Genomic DNA, 15,060 nt, shown 5'->3' with positions numbered 1-15,060 from the left:
TCATCTGAATCATGCTTTCAAGTTAAAACCCCTTTATCAGTACTTTTACACAATGGGAGAAACCTTATTTCTAGCTTAGGCAGTCATTTTAATAACTTCCAGCTCCTAAACTTAGCATAAAGATAAATAAATTTACATGTTATCCTTTAAATGCTAACCGTTGCATGTGAGTCTGGGATTTAACTGAGAAATGTGGAATACAAAGTTTCTTCTGCCAGACCATTCCCAGTTGGTTGTGCATCCCAGAGCCAAAGCTTATATTACTCTCCAACTTGTAATTTAAACTTGTTAAATTGCCTCCAGACCCATCTTTTTCATGTAACACAATGGGGAAAACTTGGTGCTTTGGCTCCAAATGTGCTTCTCTTTTATTTTTCTCTCTCCAAAACCCTATCTCCTCTAGGGATACAGCGTCATTATTTCATGGAAACTTGGGGCAGAAGCATCTTTTAATGAAAACTTTTTCTGTGTCTTTTTTTTTTTTCTTTTCTTTTGAGACATTTGCCATCGCCTCTGGCAGGTGGTGTGGCATTCAAACTCGTGATGTAGTCACATATTAAAATCTTTGCAGGATGGCTGTAAGGAGAAATTAGGCTTTGTAACTACGTAGAAAACTGACCTGGTAAACACATTATAGGTAGATTATCCTCTATTGCTCCCTAAATAGCACTTGAAGAATGTGCTGTCCGTGGCCATTTCAGAACCTAGGAGTTTTGTTGCCAAGAAGTAGAAAGTTTAAAGTTTGCTCCATGTGCTCTCTATACTTTGATGGAGGAAGCCTTCCATGGTATACCAGCTGCCTGCATGAATACAAAACACCCTCCCACAAGCATATATGAGGCACATGGGGAAATGTGTCCGTTAATGTACGTGTCAATTATGGTAAATTCTCAATGTCCCATATTTAAATATTTAAGGAGTGGGATGATTTTCAGCAGAACTGTCTATTTTCATGCTTTGTTTTATGTTCATGAATGTGAAGCTTCAATATGTTTTTAGGACATAAGACGTGAAGGAAACTTCAGTGTATAGAACCTATATTCTAGACAGTTTTTTCTTGGTGTTTCCTGCATGTTACAAAAGGCAGATTTTGCCATGTGGATTTGGATTTTCAGTAGCCTCGCTAATTAAAAGAGAATTGTTTAAGTATGTGAGGAAGAACTGGACCAAGAATGAAAGTAGCTCTTTTTGCTGCCTGCATTAGTCAGGATGGGATGTTATGCTGCAGTAACAAACATTCCCCAAGTACCAGTAACCAAAAACAGTGCAGGCTGATTTCTCACATTACATACCCACTAATGGGGAGCTCTGATTCATGTGATCTTGACTGAGAGCCATGCTGAGGAAGGCTCCTCCATATCGAATTTCACATGGCACAGTAATGGGGAACCACACAAGGGTTCTGCAGCCCTTCAGCCAAAAGGAGATACACATCCCTTTTGCTTAATTTTATTGGCCAGGGCTTATAGCAAAATCCCACTTCAAAGAGAGAGATAAGTGTGATTGTCCTGAATACCAAAATAGAAACTGGATATCAGTGAATTTACTTCATGTTCTAGCAGACAACTCACACATACATAGACATTTAACCATAAGCCCAATTAGAAAATTGGCCCCCAAGAGAAAATGAAGAAGTCCCATTAAGGGCAATTTTGGAAATGTAGCTCAGAATAGGAGACACACACACAAAAAATTACATTCTTCTCCTGATTTAGGAATCTTCAGTCAATAGGTAGTGGAAAGGCATTTTTTCCCAGGGGCTACCCCTCCACCCTACACTCAGTTATAAGGAGCACTATATAATCTCTGAATTGAAAATATTTCATTCGGTCATCTCATTTTAAGGCCTAAATTCAGCTCTGACAGTGTAGTGATTGTGGGGAAGGAAGGGGTCGTAGAGGTGGGAGAGGGTATAAGGGAGATGAATAGTGATGGAAAAAATACAATAAAAAATAAACTATTAGAACACACAATGGCTTAGCAACAAAAAACCCATAAATACAGCTCAGACTAAATTTCGGGTTTTCTTTTAATTTTCTTCGTAAACAGCGGATCAAATCTCAGTGAGACGTATATCCACAGATATGAGATATTTTCACTAAATCAAATTTTCAAGGTCTGTTGAACAGACTAAAGGCAAATATAAATCATGAGAAAAGACTTGAAACATGTAAGGATAGAGCATTAAAGGAGATATTATCAGAATTTACTGCCACAGATATAATTTCAGTTCTTTCCTATTTGTAATTGTGTAAAACATTAAGAGAATCTCTTCTAAATATCTTTTATTCATTCTTTTTGTTACAGTTCTTTAAGAACAATTTTCTTTAACCCCAAATAAACAAAAAGCCAGTTGCCTGGGAGAAGTCAAAAGGAACACCACAGCCATAAAATGGAGCCATCCCAGGTGGAGGGAAGCCAGGGCAGATGGATGGATTATGATGAGGGAGATAATTAGCAAATATTGACCTAATGCAGCCACCAACAAAAACAAAACTCCAAACTTTTCTTGTCAAACTCCTAATTAGGTCAAACTAAAAAAACAAAAATAAACAAATAAAATTAACAGCATGATGACTGAAGAGCAAACATTTCAATTTTATTTTGTCTTTGCCTCAGGTTTTAATTTATCAACCTCATACTGAGCCAGTCTCTCACGCTATCCTCAAGTCTGGCTGTGCTTTATTTAACAGAGAGCAGAACCTGACAAAAATCTGACCTCCAAGGTAGCAATCCCTTAGGGAAGTTCATTACCCGGCATTGGTCTACTTTGTGCAAATCGTACAGCTGATAAGGGATTTGCGTTCACAATATATAAAGAAATCTTATAACTCAGTAGTAAAAGACAAATGCCCAATTTAAAAAATGGGCAAATAATTTAAATAGACATTTCTCCCAAGAAAGTATACAAATGGTCAATGCACATGAGAAGATGTTCAAAGTCAGCTCTAAGGACATGCAAATGAAAAACTGGATAGCACTTTACACCCCCTGGGAAGGCTAGAAACCAAGAAGACAGACACTAATAAGTGTTGGTGAGAATTTGGAGAAGGCAAATCCCTCATATGCTGGTGGTGGGAATGTAAAATGGTATAGCTACTTTGGAAAAACACTCTGGCAGTTCCTAAGGAAGTGAAACTAGCAAATCAATCCCTAGCAATATATTCACGAGAGAACGAATTCCAAAGGAAATGAAAACTTCCTCCCATACACAGATGTTCATAGGAGCATTATTCATGATGGCCATAAAAAAGCCAACAACCCTATATCCATCAACAGATGAATAAACAACTGTGGTATATCCGTAAAATGGGAAATTATTTGGCAATAAAGAAACGAAGCACTGATACGTGCTATAACATGGATGAACCTTGAAAACATTATGCTAAGTGAAAGAGCCAGTCATAATGATCATATATGATTCCATTTATATGAAATGTTTTGATGGGCAAAGCTGTAGAGACAGATAGTACAATAGATTAATGTTTTCCTAGGGCTAGGTAGGGTGGGTGGGTAGTGGGGAGTGACTGTTAATGGGTAAGGGGTTTCTCTTTGGAGTGATAAAAATTACATTCTAATAGCAATCCAGATGTCAGTGGGAAATCTTGCTATTTTGTGATTCAAAAATAATTGGCCGAGACCCCAACTCCTAAACGGTACTCTTCAGAGATTTGGAAGTGTCGGGAGATGAGGCTCTATCTTTCTATTTCCTCCCAGTTCGTTCAAGGTTATTGCCTTTTCTTATAAATACTGTTCCTTTGCCACTTCCCCTTGTTCCCGAGTGACCTCTCTCTATGTCATGCTAAACAAAATGAGAAATTATATCATTGCCTTAGGAAGCAGGAGTGGCTTCCACCAGTGACGGCTTTCAGTAAGAAATAAATAACATAGAGCTAAGCATCTGAATTATTTTCACCCACTGATTACTACTATTTTAGGGTGCTATTTTCAGGTGCTAAATTCTTCAGCCAGTATCCTGATAAAATAACATGTTACTCCCGTAGAGATGAATAGTACAATACAGAGTACACAGACTTCGGTGGGGATCTTGGCCTTGCTTCGCACTAATAATATAATTTTAGACAAATGAACTGATTTCTCTAAGCCACAGTTTTCTTGGTTGTAAAATGGAAAAAATAACACTTGCTTTGCAGGGTAGTAAGAACTAAATGAGGTATTATATGTAAAAGTGCTTTGTTATAGAAGGCCATATACAAATAATGTCACCGTTGCCATTGCACACATTTTTATGAAAGTTTTAGTTCTTTACAGAATGACTACATGAATGATCCAAGTTTCCCGTCCAAGGACATTTCTTACCAGCTAAAACTCTGAAAATGATATTCCCTTTGGGGCGAAAAAGGCAGTTCAGGTAAAGAAAACGAATGATGTGTAATACGTTAGAAAGCACCTTGGGAAATAGTCTGCTCCAAGTGAATTTTTCTTTTTTTTGAGCAGATAAGTGTAATTTCATAAAATTGGCTAAATACTATTGTTTAAGACTCTTGTCCCTGAGATATCCCAGATTTCTTTTCCTAGTTACACTGGTCAAGATCCTAGTATTTTACTGACTTAAAAAGACCACATATAATAGGCAACGATCCTACCCTTTCCAGTAGGATTAACATATTTTGCATTCTAGATGTATTTTACTTAAAATCCTTGTATGTGTACTACTTTCCCACCAACAAGCAACATGTTAACATTTGGAATAGGCCAGCAAACAGATAGGTGGGTCTGGACTCCTTTCTCATTTGTGCAGGGTGGCTGGTGATTTCTCTCCCTATTCTTTGTCATTACAAAGCACTGTCTAATAGTGTCTCAAAATGTGGGATCAATAGGTTTGGCTTACCCCTTTGTAGAAGAAATATTGGGACACGAAACTATTAGGTATCTTACCCAAAGTCTCAGAGCTGGTTGGTTGGTGACAGAGAAAGAATTTTTTTCCTTCCTGTTATAATAATGACACCCTCTCATCATTTTTCTTACATACAGGCATGTGAATAAGCAGAAACAACAAATGCTCTAAGTCTGGAGAAATGCAGGTTAATATTCCAGTGTTTCTCTAGGATATTAATTTATTATCACCAATGCTGAGGTCAGGGGGAGACTTTCTACCACTTTTCTGTCCATTTGTCAATCTGTGTCTGCACCGGGGGAATGAAAATGGATGATCTGAATGCAGAAGAAAACAGAAAAAGAAATTGAACAAATCTTATCCCCTTCCCATTGATTCATCCATTCATGGACTTGCTGATCAAGCATTGTTTGAGTGCTTACTCTGTGATAGGCTTGGTTTGAGTCACTGAAGATACAGGGGTAAAGAAAACAGGAAATGTACCAGCCTCATGGAACTTCCAATCCGTCAAGAGAGAAAGACAGGCAATGTGTCATTGACACTGAATATCTATGATTGCAGTGAGCATGGCAGGCAAGTACAGGAGACTATGAGTTTTTTATAGGGTATCTCAGCTGAACATGGGAATTCAGGGAAGTTTCCTGAAGGAGTATTCTTTACCCAAGATTAGAAATCTGAGTATGAGTGTGGCAGGTGATAGAGACTTGTGGGGCAGAGAGGGCAGGGAGAGTCCAGGCAAAGATAACTATGAGAAGAGGTCCTGCAGTCGCATGCACTTGGCATATTTGAAGCACAGAGAGGTTTGAAGTGAGGGAGCAGGTGGAAGGAAATAGCGGTCTCGTCCTTGGAAGAGCCGTGGTGATGATGTGGAAGACTTTGGCTCCTGCTGTAGAACAATGGGAAGACATTAAAAAGCCCTGACAGATGGTGGTGTCCACACGTTGGCTGCAGAGAAAGGAAGAATGGAGAAAGGCTGGCTTACACGAGAGACCTGTTAGGAGGTTTTTGCAGTAATCCAGGCTGGTAATTGTTTTCGCTTTGACTGGGGAGGTGGCAGTGGAGAGAGGGATGATCGCTCTGACTGTATTGTGAAGGCAGACTTGATTGGAGGTGAGGCCTGAGGCAGAGGAAGATTTGGGTGCCGAGTCCCTGGATTGGGGCATGGGAGAGAAGAGATATGGCATGATTCCATGTACGGGTGGGGGGCTGCTTAGAAGAACACATTTTTGAGGTGCGGAGGATGAATACAAGAGTTATTTTTTGGACAAAGTTTTACATGTGAGCTATCCAAATAGAGGTGCCAGTCTTGGGTGTCTTGATCCAGGGTTCAGAATAGAGAAACGGGGTGAAGTTAGACACGCCTGAGCTGTCAGATGCCGTAGAAATCCGTGTGGGAGGCTGAGGTCATCAGAGATGAAAGGCAGGTGAGAAGAGACGAAGACCCCGGACCAGACCCAAGGAGCTACTGCTGGGCCTGCTAAGATATGCATTGCGGGACATCCTCTCTGGCAAAGTTTAGGATAGGGAGACAGAGTTGAAGGCGGCGTTTAGAGATCAGAGGGAGAACTTCACAGAGAAAACCGAGAACAGGCGACCAGCGTGCTAGGTGACAAGCCAGGGGACTGTGGTATTGTGGGAGGCAAAGCAAGATGCGTGTGGGTGCTGCTGAGGCCGTGGGAGGGTGTGGTACCACTAAAGTAATGGAGAACCCAACTCAAAGTGGGTTAAACACTAAAGCATAGTCTCAGGACTTGATTTTTCTCTGTCAACTCAATGACGTATCACTAGGCTACGTAGAATTCCCCCTACTGAATATTTCTAATGATTGAAGTAATTTTTAAAAACTTAGAATGAAATGTGTGAAGTAATTAAAAAATGATTTATGGGAGCAGGGGCTGGGGTGGATGGAGGAGGGCAAGAGGGGAAATATTGGGACAACTATAATAAAATAACAATTAAAAAAAATCAAATGACCATCAATGTTAAGTTAAAAATAATGATCTAGTTGATGCCTGTCTGGTTTGGGCGCCGGCAGAAAATCCCGGCGGTAACTCTATCAGTGCTGTTTCTGGATTGTTACGTTGAAGGCTTTGACAAAATAAAATATTGAAAATAGCCTTTTCAGTATTGTTATATGATGTGGGGCCTGACTGGTGTGTCATTATTGTGAACCGATGTTCCCATGGTTTCCCAGTAGATTTCTGAGTTCTGATTGTGACTACGACAGTCTAAAGAACAAGGTTTAGGTGAAAGATTTGAAAAATACAGATTAAGAACAATTATTACATGAAGGATTTATATCATGTATTTTCTCTCTTTGAATTCTTCTTTGAAATGTCTGATTTACAGTCGTCGTCGTCGGCAGCTGTCCGTCTCGAGAGACGATGGTGTAGCTTCTTAAGAGTCTATCTGCACCGCCGAGAATGGCTGTGCAGTCCGACTCGGGAGTGACACGGTATCTGTCTCCTCCCGTGTTGAATCGACATCTTGCGATGACGCTGGAGTGTCCTCTCCAGTGAAGCTGAAGCTACAGAGCCTGGGCAGGGTGATATGGAGGGTCTGCTGTTGCCCATGCAGCAGACCCCCCCTCTCTTCGCAGCTGAAGGATCCAAGGGAAAGACGCAGTCAATACAGCTTGGCTTCAGGTGCGCCGCAGGAGTTGCCGGTGTTGACTACAACGTCAAACCGCCTTAGGGACTCCGGCTCCGGATTTTCTGTCGGGGTTTACTCCCTTAGCCTTTCCCCTGAAGAGGTATGCCGCAAGGCAGCGGAGGTTTTTTGGAGTCAGAGTTTTCCTTCTCTGATCTGATTTACAGTACATTTTTTTAAATGATCAAATTTTTGCCCCGACTGGTGTGGCGCAGCTGGTTTGGCTGTTATCCTGCAGAGCGAGGGGTTTGATTCCTGGTTAGGGCACATGCCTGGGATGTGACTTCAGTCCCTGAGAGGCAACTGATCAATTAATGTTTCTCTTCCTGTCTTTCTCCCCACCTTCCCCTTTCTCTAAAAAAATAAATAAAGAAATAAATTCTTTAAAAAAATAAAATAAAAAGATCAAATTTTTTGGTGAGTTTTATAGGACCTCCTTTAATTCTTACATACTACACACTGAATTAAGAGTGTAGCTGCTTGTTTTGGCTGATGAGTTCTCACATAAAGGTGCAATGTAAAAAAAGAAACTGGACTCTCCATTGGACACACATTCCAGGTAGTCTATTCTCCCCCAAAATTAATCTGGTCTCAAATTTAAACTGATATTTTTAAATCTCTCAAGAACATAAAAAATAATAAGGAAAGAGGTAACCAAATTTTATCTTTCAAGTTAAATTAGTTCTATCATTGACTGAGACTCAGAATACTTGGTTTTTATAGAACAAGCAAAACCTTATGGAAAATCTGTGCAACTTTCTAGAAAATCAAAGACACAGATGCTGGTTTCTGGGAGCTCACAGATAAATGGGGGAAGACAAGTGTACACAAGTAGTTATTAAGCAAGGAGGTAATTTTTATTACAAATATGTGTCTTAGGAACTTGAGGATGAACATGGGAGTGAGTGGTAAAGGGAAGGATTCACAGAAAATGTAACAACGTGACCCAAGTTGCATTGTATAGTCAACAGGAAGAGCCAAGACCCAGAGAAAGGAGTCATTTGACAGGTGTAGCAGGAAGTCACATCTATTGGATTGAAGGTCAATATCATGTTAGAGAGAACCCAGATTGCGAAGGAACAGCAAGCCAAGCTAAGACACTATTGAAAAGTTTCAAGCAGGTACTCGATAGGGAATTTATGCATCATGGGAGGTCATTTGTGACAAAGGTTACAGTAGGGGACAGGTTTGGAGATGACCTCTGTAAAAGATGCTGTTACAGAGGTCTAGATGCAACACGGAGTGGCCACTCCAAGGGACAATGAGCAGGGAAAAGATGGCTGCCTCTCTCAGAAGCATGCCTAAAAGCAGGAAAAAAGATCCACTTTTTAGTTTCAATTCTGTAACTGTACTAGAGCTCTCCAGAGAAATTTATTTAAAGGGATCGACTGCCATGATCACGGAGGTTAGCAAGTCCCAAATCCGCAGGCTGCTCTGGCCAGCTGGAGACCCAGGGAAGAGGCGATGTTGCTGTTCGAACCCAAAGGCAGGCGGCTAGCAGCATTGCTTCTTGATTGGGGTGTGTGTGGGGGCGGGTGACATCCTTTGCTCTGTTAAGACCTTCAACTGAATGAATGCATCCCATCCACATTATGGAGGGTAATGTGCTTAACTCAAAGTCTCCTGGTCTAAATGTTACTCTCATCTAAAACATCCCTTCATAGAAATATCCAGAAGTATGTTTGACCAAATATCTGGCTCAGTCAAATTGACACATAAACTAACCACCACAGTAACTAAAGGCTTAGGTGACCTTAGGCAAATGACCTTAAATTTCTGGGCCCCCTCTCATCTTCCTCATGTACAAAATGATGGCATTGGACTAGATATCATCAAAGATCCCTCCTGGCTTTGAGCAAGAATACTTTTATCCTTTCTTTACCATGGAATTAAGAATGGGCATTGCCTAATTTACTTTGAGATTTCTAGAATTTTAGATCCACAAGCCTCCTTTGGCATCTATGCAAACACATTCATACAACGTATGAGGGGGCAGGGTGACTTGCTTCATTCATCTAAATTAGTGAGTCCATTGCTGTCACTTCAGGATGCAGCGGATAAGTTCTGCCAAAGTGCGTGAAATCAGATTTCTATAGCTGCAGTCACGTTGGAAGCATGCTAAGAAGCGTTCCTACTTAAGAGATTCTTCACCTAGCTTCTGGTGGGAGGTCAGATATTAGCATACATTATTGGAATTTTGTGTGGCCGACATCCTTGGCGTAGAGAGAGCGTCTTCAAGACCAAAGACAAAGTGAAATATTTTTCATGTTATGAGGATGAATTAATTAGTTCTGGGAAGGAGGGGTTCTCACACAGCAGGGCATCACACAGCTGATTTTAGGGTGTTGCTTCCTTCCAGGTGGGAGGCTTTCAGGGAGGTAGAAAGGCTCCGCTTCCTTAAAAACATGTTAGAAACACTTTACCTTCTATTTAAGAGAAGTGTTTTTAGATGCAAAGTGCATTGATCCAGTTTTAGTTGTGAATCCTAACAGTAATTAATGAAAACATAATCATCAGAACTATTTTCTCATTAGCAGAGAAGTTAGGAAAACGTCTCACTGACTCGAAGCTTTCTTTGTTTTTTCCTACCTATCTGGGGTGAGATTTTGTTTAGTTTTGTTTGCAAAACATGTGTGTGGACTAGTGTGGGCTGAGAGCTTTGTATGAATGACATAGTTTTCATATTGAAATAATAGAGGAGAAACTCCTTACATAGCTGGTGGACATTTTTGAGTTAGTTATCACGTCATCGAATAGTTGGAGTGATGTGCAGCTCAATGTGACAGCTCTAAAGATTAGAGGACATCAGACACTAATCTTTTTCCCTCAATCACAGCAGTTCAGACACGATACTCATTTTGAAACCTTTGGCTGACTTTTCTCTTTCCACGCTAAGCTCACTGGCGTTTTGTGTCTGACATTTTGAGACAATTTTTGGAAGATCATTTTAAATTTATTTCAAATTATTTTCATTCGTATTTTGATGTCATTTAGCTTATCATATAATCAGGACTTCAGGCTCACTGCTGCCCTTGGAAGGCTGTTTTAAATCTATTTTACTCCTCAATCAACATATTCTTTATTAAAAGGCTTAAAAGGATTTAAAGTGAGTCCATTAAATTTTTTAAGCCTCTGTCTCATTTTGGAATATTGTTTCTGATGTTTCATTGGCATAGAGTATTCAATTCCTGCAGAAAAAAAGATAAGAAAAAGAATTCCTTTTCCATTACGTAAGCTGGGACATGGGGAGTCAGAAGTGGCCGTGTTTGAATTCTTTGCCCTAATCCCATATTTTCCCTTCATTCTTCTTTTTTTCATTTTAAAAAGGTAGACTTCAAATACTATATATCCCTTTAATTGAGGATTTCTGGGTCCGAACATATCCCTCTCTCACTGTATCCCTTATGATGTAATTTCTGAGACAGTACAATTGCAGTCTACTCCAGTGTCGGTTTTGTCAGGGAGATCCATGGGAGATGCCTCAGTACTTCTGTTTGAACCCAACCAGTGCCGGGGTGTGGGTGAGGTGGCTCTGCCCCACTGCTGGCGTCTGCTGCTCCGCCGTTTTCCTTCCGCTGTCGCAGGCTTCCTCCTGACGGTCCAGGTGCATCACAGGGCACCTGGGCAGGGAGGAGGAGGGAGGGCTGCAGGGAGGAGGAGGCGGTCACATTGCCTTGGCCAGCCCCCGCCCCCCACTGTCCACTGATGTTACTTCTTCACCCCTGCAAGGACGATACAGTTCCTAAAATGTGTGTTTGAGGTTTTCTTTTTTTAAGTTCCCAGGAAAAGTAAAGAAGGTAACCTAGTTTTGAAATTATTTTGAGAAAGTTGACAGTTCAGCCTTTACTGAAATGAACAATTCCATTATTATACCTTATGTTATATGTATTGTTTCTAATAATTATAATATTACATCACTATTTTCATTTACAAATTTAGGGGTCCTTATTTATCCCATAGAGTTAATCTTTTTTTTTCTTTGTTGTCATCTCTGATAAATGAATTTTTTAAAACTGGTTTTGCAACTTTTCGATATCAGGTCTTTCTTACCTGTCCCGGTCCCATGGCAATGTCCTCCCTACAGCTATACCCTGGGAACTGCTCCTTGCCTTTGCCCCTCACCTTCTCAGGGAGCCTCTCCTGCCTCCTCCTCCCTCACTTCATCTTTCCTTCCCCTGGTACAGACCCTTTCTCTTAGGGGGGACTCTCGTCCGTGTTGTCTTCTCTCTAGAGTTGGTTCATGGTAGCTCATCACTCCCACACCCAACTCTGCTCCAAGATCTCCAGCCCAGCAGGGTCTGGACCCAGAGCACATAAAACCGAAGGGTCTTGTTTCCCCAGTGACCGAGCCTTTAAAATGAACCTAAGAGCTTTGCTGCGTTCCCAAGGTGTTTGCATCTGAGGTTGCCTGCAGGATGAGAATCCAGGTGTCTACCCAGCAGGTAAGGCGGACACTCTAGCAGATATTTCCAAGCAACAGAAGATGATGGAGCAACTCCACCAGCTATAAGGCGACTCATTGGAGTCCTGGTTAGTAAGTTCCACACGATGAGGTGGAGAACCTTGAACAGCCGGGTATCTAAAGGAAAAGCATTTGGTGTGTGACATAGGACAGCTGCAATGACTGAGCCTACTTACCCTGGTGTCCTGCAGCCCTGGCCAGCAACAGGCGCAGATACACATCAGCTGGGCTTGCTTTTCCCATGCCTTAGCCCGCCCAGAATGCCCAGCCTTGCCATGGCATCATAGATCCCAGGTATTGCATCCATGTCCTTTGAAAGCACGTGTTCTAATTAAATATAAACTATGATTGTGTTATGTAGTCATAACAGAAACAGACCATGCTTCAGTTTTCAGTTCGTGAGGATTATTGCACGGCCCCACCCTCACTGTTCACGCTCCGTGGTGATTTGGGGGCGGATACAGACGGAGGCCCTAAGTCACTCATCATCTCCTGCCTGGTGTCTTCTGTGACGGGCAGCAGCACTTGCTAGGCAGCTGCGGGAGGTAGAGGGGTGCAGTTTGTGACAGTGGACAGGCGATGTAGGGTTTGGTAGCGCAGCCTACGATGCATTCATGTGCCAGCACGCAGGCGGCTGATACACAGGCTTTTCTACTTCCCCGGCCGCCTGGAAAGTCCTGTGGTGCTCTTCTGACGTCTTGCCATGGACACTCGTGTGCAAACTGTGCTACGACTCAGGTTTCTGCAGCCTGAAGAAGCTGAGTTTGCACGTGCCCCCAAGGGCCTCTAGTGTCGTATCTTAAAAAGCTTCAAAGACTCTCCTCAAACAGGTGATCTGTTGCCCAAATTACCACAATGACTGTCTTGATTTCTTAGCAGAAAACGTTTTTAAGGTTTGAAATTCATTGACTGCTTTTATTTCTACATAGTCACCAAGATCTACAAGTCTTGGTATTAGTGAGCTTCCTCCCATAACATTTTATTCCACTGAGTTATTATTATTATTATTATTATTATTACTCTTATTGTTATTTCATGGAATTAACCATGTGATATGACCTAAACATGTCCTGTTTTATACCTTGTCATCATAACATTTAATTTAAGAGGTGTCCCTTTTAGAAATGTCTCAATTTTTTCTGATAGTACATTAATAATACCATTTCCATTACTCCATTTGGAGCCTGATTTGGGAGATGCTCCAGAAAGGGAGATTCAGGGTCTTTGTTTCCCACCACAGTGGTGGGAAGGTGAGCTGCTGTCACTCATACAACAATGTCCTGGCTCCTTAGCATGGACCACACGGCTCTCCCCAGGGACTGGCGTCTACCTGCCCCTCCGCCTTCATTTCCATCACTCTCTGACTTCTACTCTGTTGTTCCGTGTGGTTGCTAGAACCCCCAATTCTTATATGCCTCTGTGCCTTTGCTTATGCTGTTCCCTCTCTCTGGACTACCTTTCCCTACCTTCTTTGCCAAGACTCCTCTGGCTCATTCTTTAAGACTTTGAACAGACAGCATTTTCTCCAGAAAGTGGTCCCTGAGCCCGCCTACCCCCTGCCCCCAGCACCCACACATGGGCCCTATTCGCACTCAGGGTCCCTCTGTATTATAGCGCTTCCTTCTTATGCTGAAATAGACCGTGGCCCTCTCGCCTTTGCTTTGTGCAGGGTGGGGTCACCATTTGCTCATCAATGCATGAGTGTCATCTGTCACCCAGTGCAGCATGCTCCTCAGGGGTGGCTTGAGAGAGTGATCACCAGCTAAGCTGTCATGGGAGCACTGGGCTTTTCTAATAAACCAAGTTAATAATAGATCAAAGCCACAGCTGAAAAGATAATTAAAAAATGTACTGCTTCTGATCCCTTGGAACTTTGGGTCTAACCCTTTCCTAGGAGTCTAACCCAGTTAGAAAATATTGCATTCAATAAATGTAGTGAAGCAAAATATTCTTTTTCACTTTTCTTTCTTTTTTTTTAATTTTAAGGCTTTATATAGTTCTTTCATCTTTTTACTTTATTTTTATCGTGGACACTGTTACAGATGTCTCCCCCACCACTTGCCTACCTCCATCCAGCCCCCCCCCCCCCCCTTTTCCCTTTGGCCGTCACTACACCACTGTCTGTGGCTCTGGGTTATGTGTATGTGTTCCCTGGCTAGCCCCGCCCCCTACTTGCATCCAGTCCCGCCTCCCCTTGGACAGCTGTCAGTCTGTCCCATTTTCCCATGCCTCTGTTTCTACTTGGTCAGTTCTTGCCAAAGCCGAAAAAGCTGAGAAGGGTAAAGCATTTCTGTGTGTGCACATGTGCATGTGTGTATTTCATGAGTTTCTTGTCATTCTTGTTGTGAGATGACATCGTTTCACAGCCATGGAAAGAGTTGTGGTGTAAATGCTCTCGAGGAAAGCATCTCCGATTTTCACGGGTCAACCAAATACCTGCGGCGCCTTTTAAGGATGCAGATTCAGACTCGGTAGGTCTGGCAGGGGACCTGTGATTGTGCATTTCTAATGAGCTCTCAGGGGACAGCAATGTTGCCAGTCCAGGGACCACATGGAGGGTAGTGAGGCAGTAGCATTCAGATGGTGTCTCAGTATTTTCATCCATTGAGACTTTAAAGCAAAATTGCTTCCTTCTGTTTCAAAACACTCAAATAGAAATGCCTCGCAGATGACTTGGTTATAGGAGAGCTGAGCAAAGCTCATATTGTCTGTCTAGGGACATTTTGGAGTCTCTCTCATATCACAAACAACACGTGAGGCATCCTAATTACTTTCAGCTCTTTTTTTCTGATGGTCCATCTTAGGTTGAAAGGAGGGACTTCTTACCATGCTCCTTGGTAAAATTTTGCCACGAGTCTCTGGTCATCCTGTGGCATTTTCCAAACCAATTCATTGCCTTCCATTCCCACTGGCTGTGGGGTAGAATTTCCTTGCAGGAGAATATCCTCATATCCCAAGATTAGGATATTTTTACTGGTCCCGTAAACCCTTGGGCATGAGTTTACTAGGGCTGCCATAACAAAATACTGCAAACTTGGTGGCTTTTAAACAACAAAAACCTATTCTCTCATAGTTCTGGAAGCCGGTAGTC

General features: G+C 41.9%; 1 protein-coding gene across 1 annotated transcript in view; it reads left to right on the top strand.

Moving 5' to 3' along the window:
• The window catches only part of PID1 (phosphotyrosine interaction domain containing 1), a 206,139-nt gene that overhangs the window by 125,940 nt on the left and 65,139 nt on the right, over positions 1 to 15,060 (top strand). The window lies entirely within an intron of this gene.

This window comes from Furipterus horrens, unplaced genomic scaffold (genome assembly GCF_987537825.1).
Source record: "Furipterus horrens unplaced genomic scaffold, mFurHor1.1.pri manual_scaffold_1, whole genome shotgun sequence".
NCBI classification, from domain to species: domain Eukaryota; kingdom Metazoa; phylum Chordata; class Mammalia; order Chiroptera; family Furipteridae; genus Furipterus; species Furipterus horrens.
The sequence above is the reverse complement of the archived record's forward strand: the minus strand, read 5'-3'. Positions and strand labels throughout refer to the sequence as shown.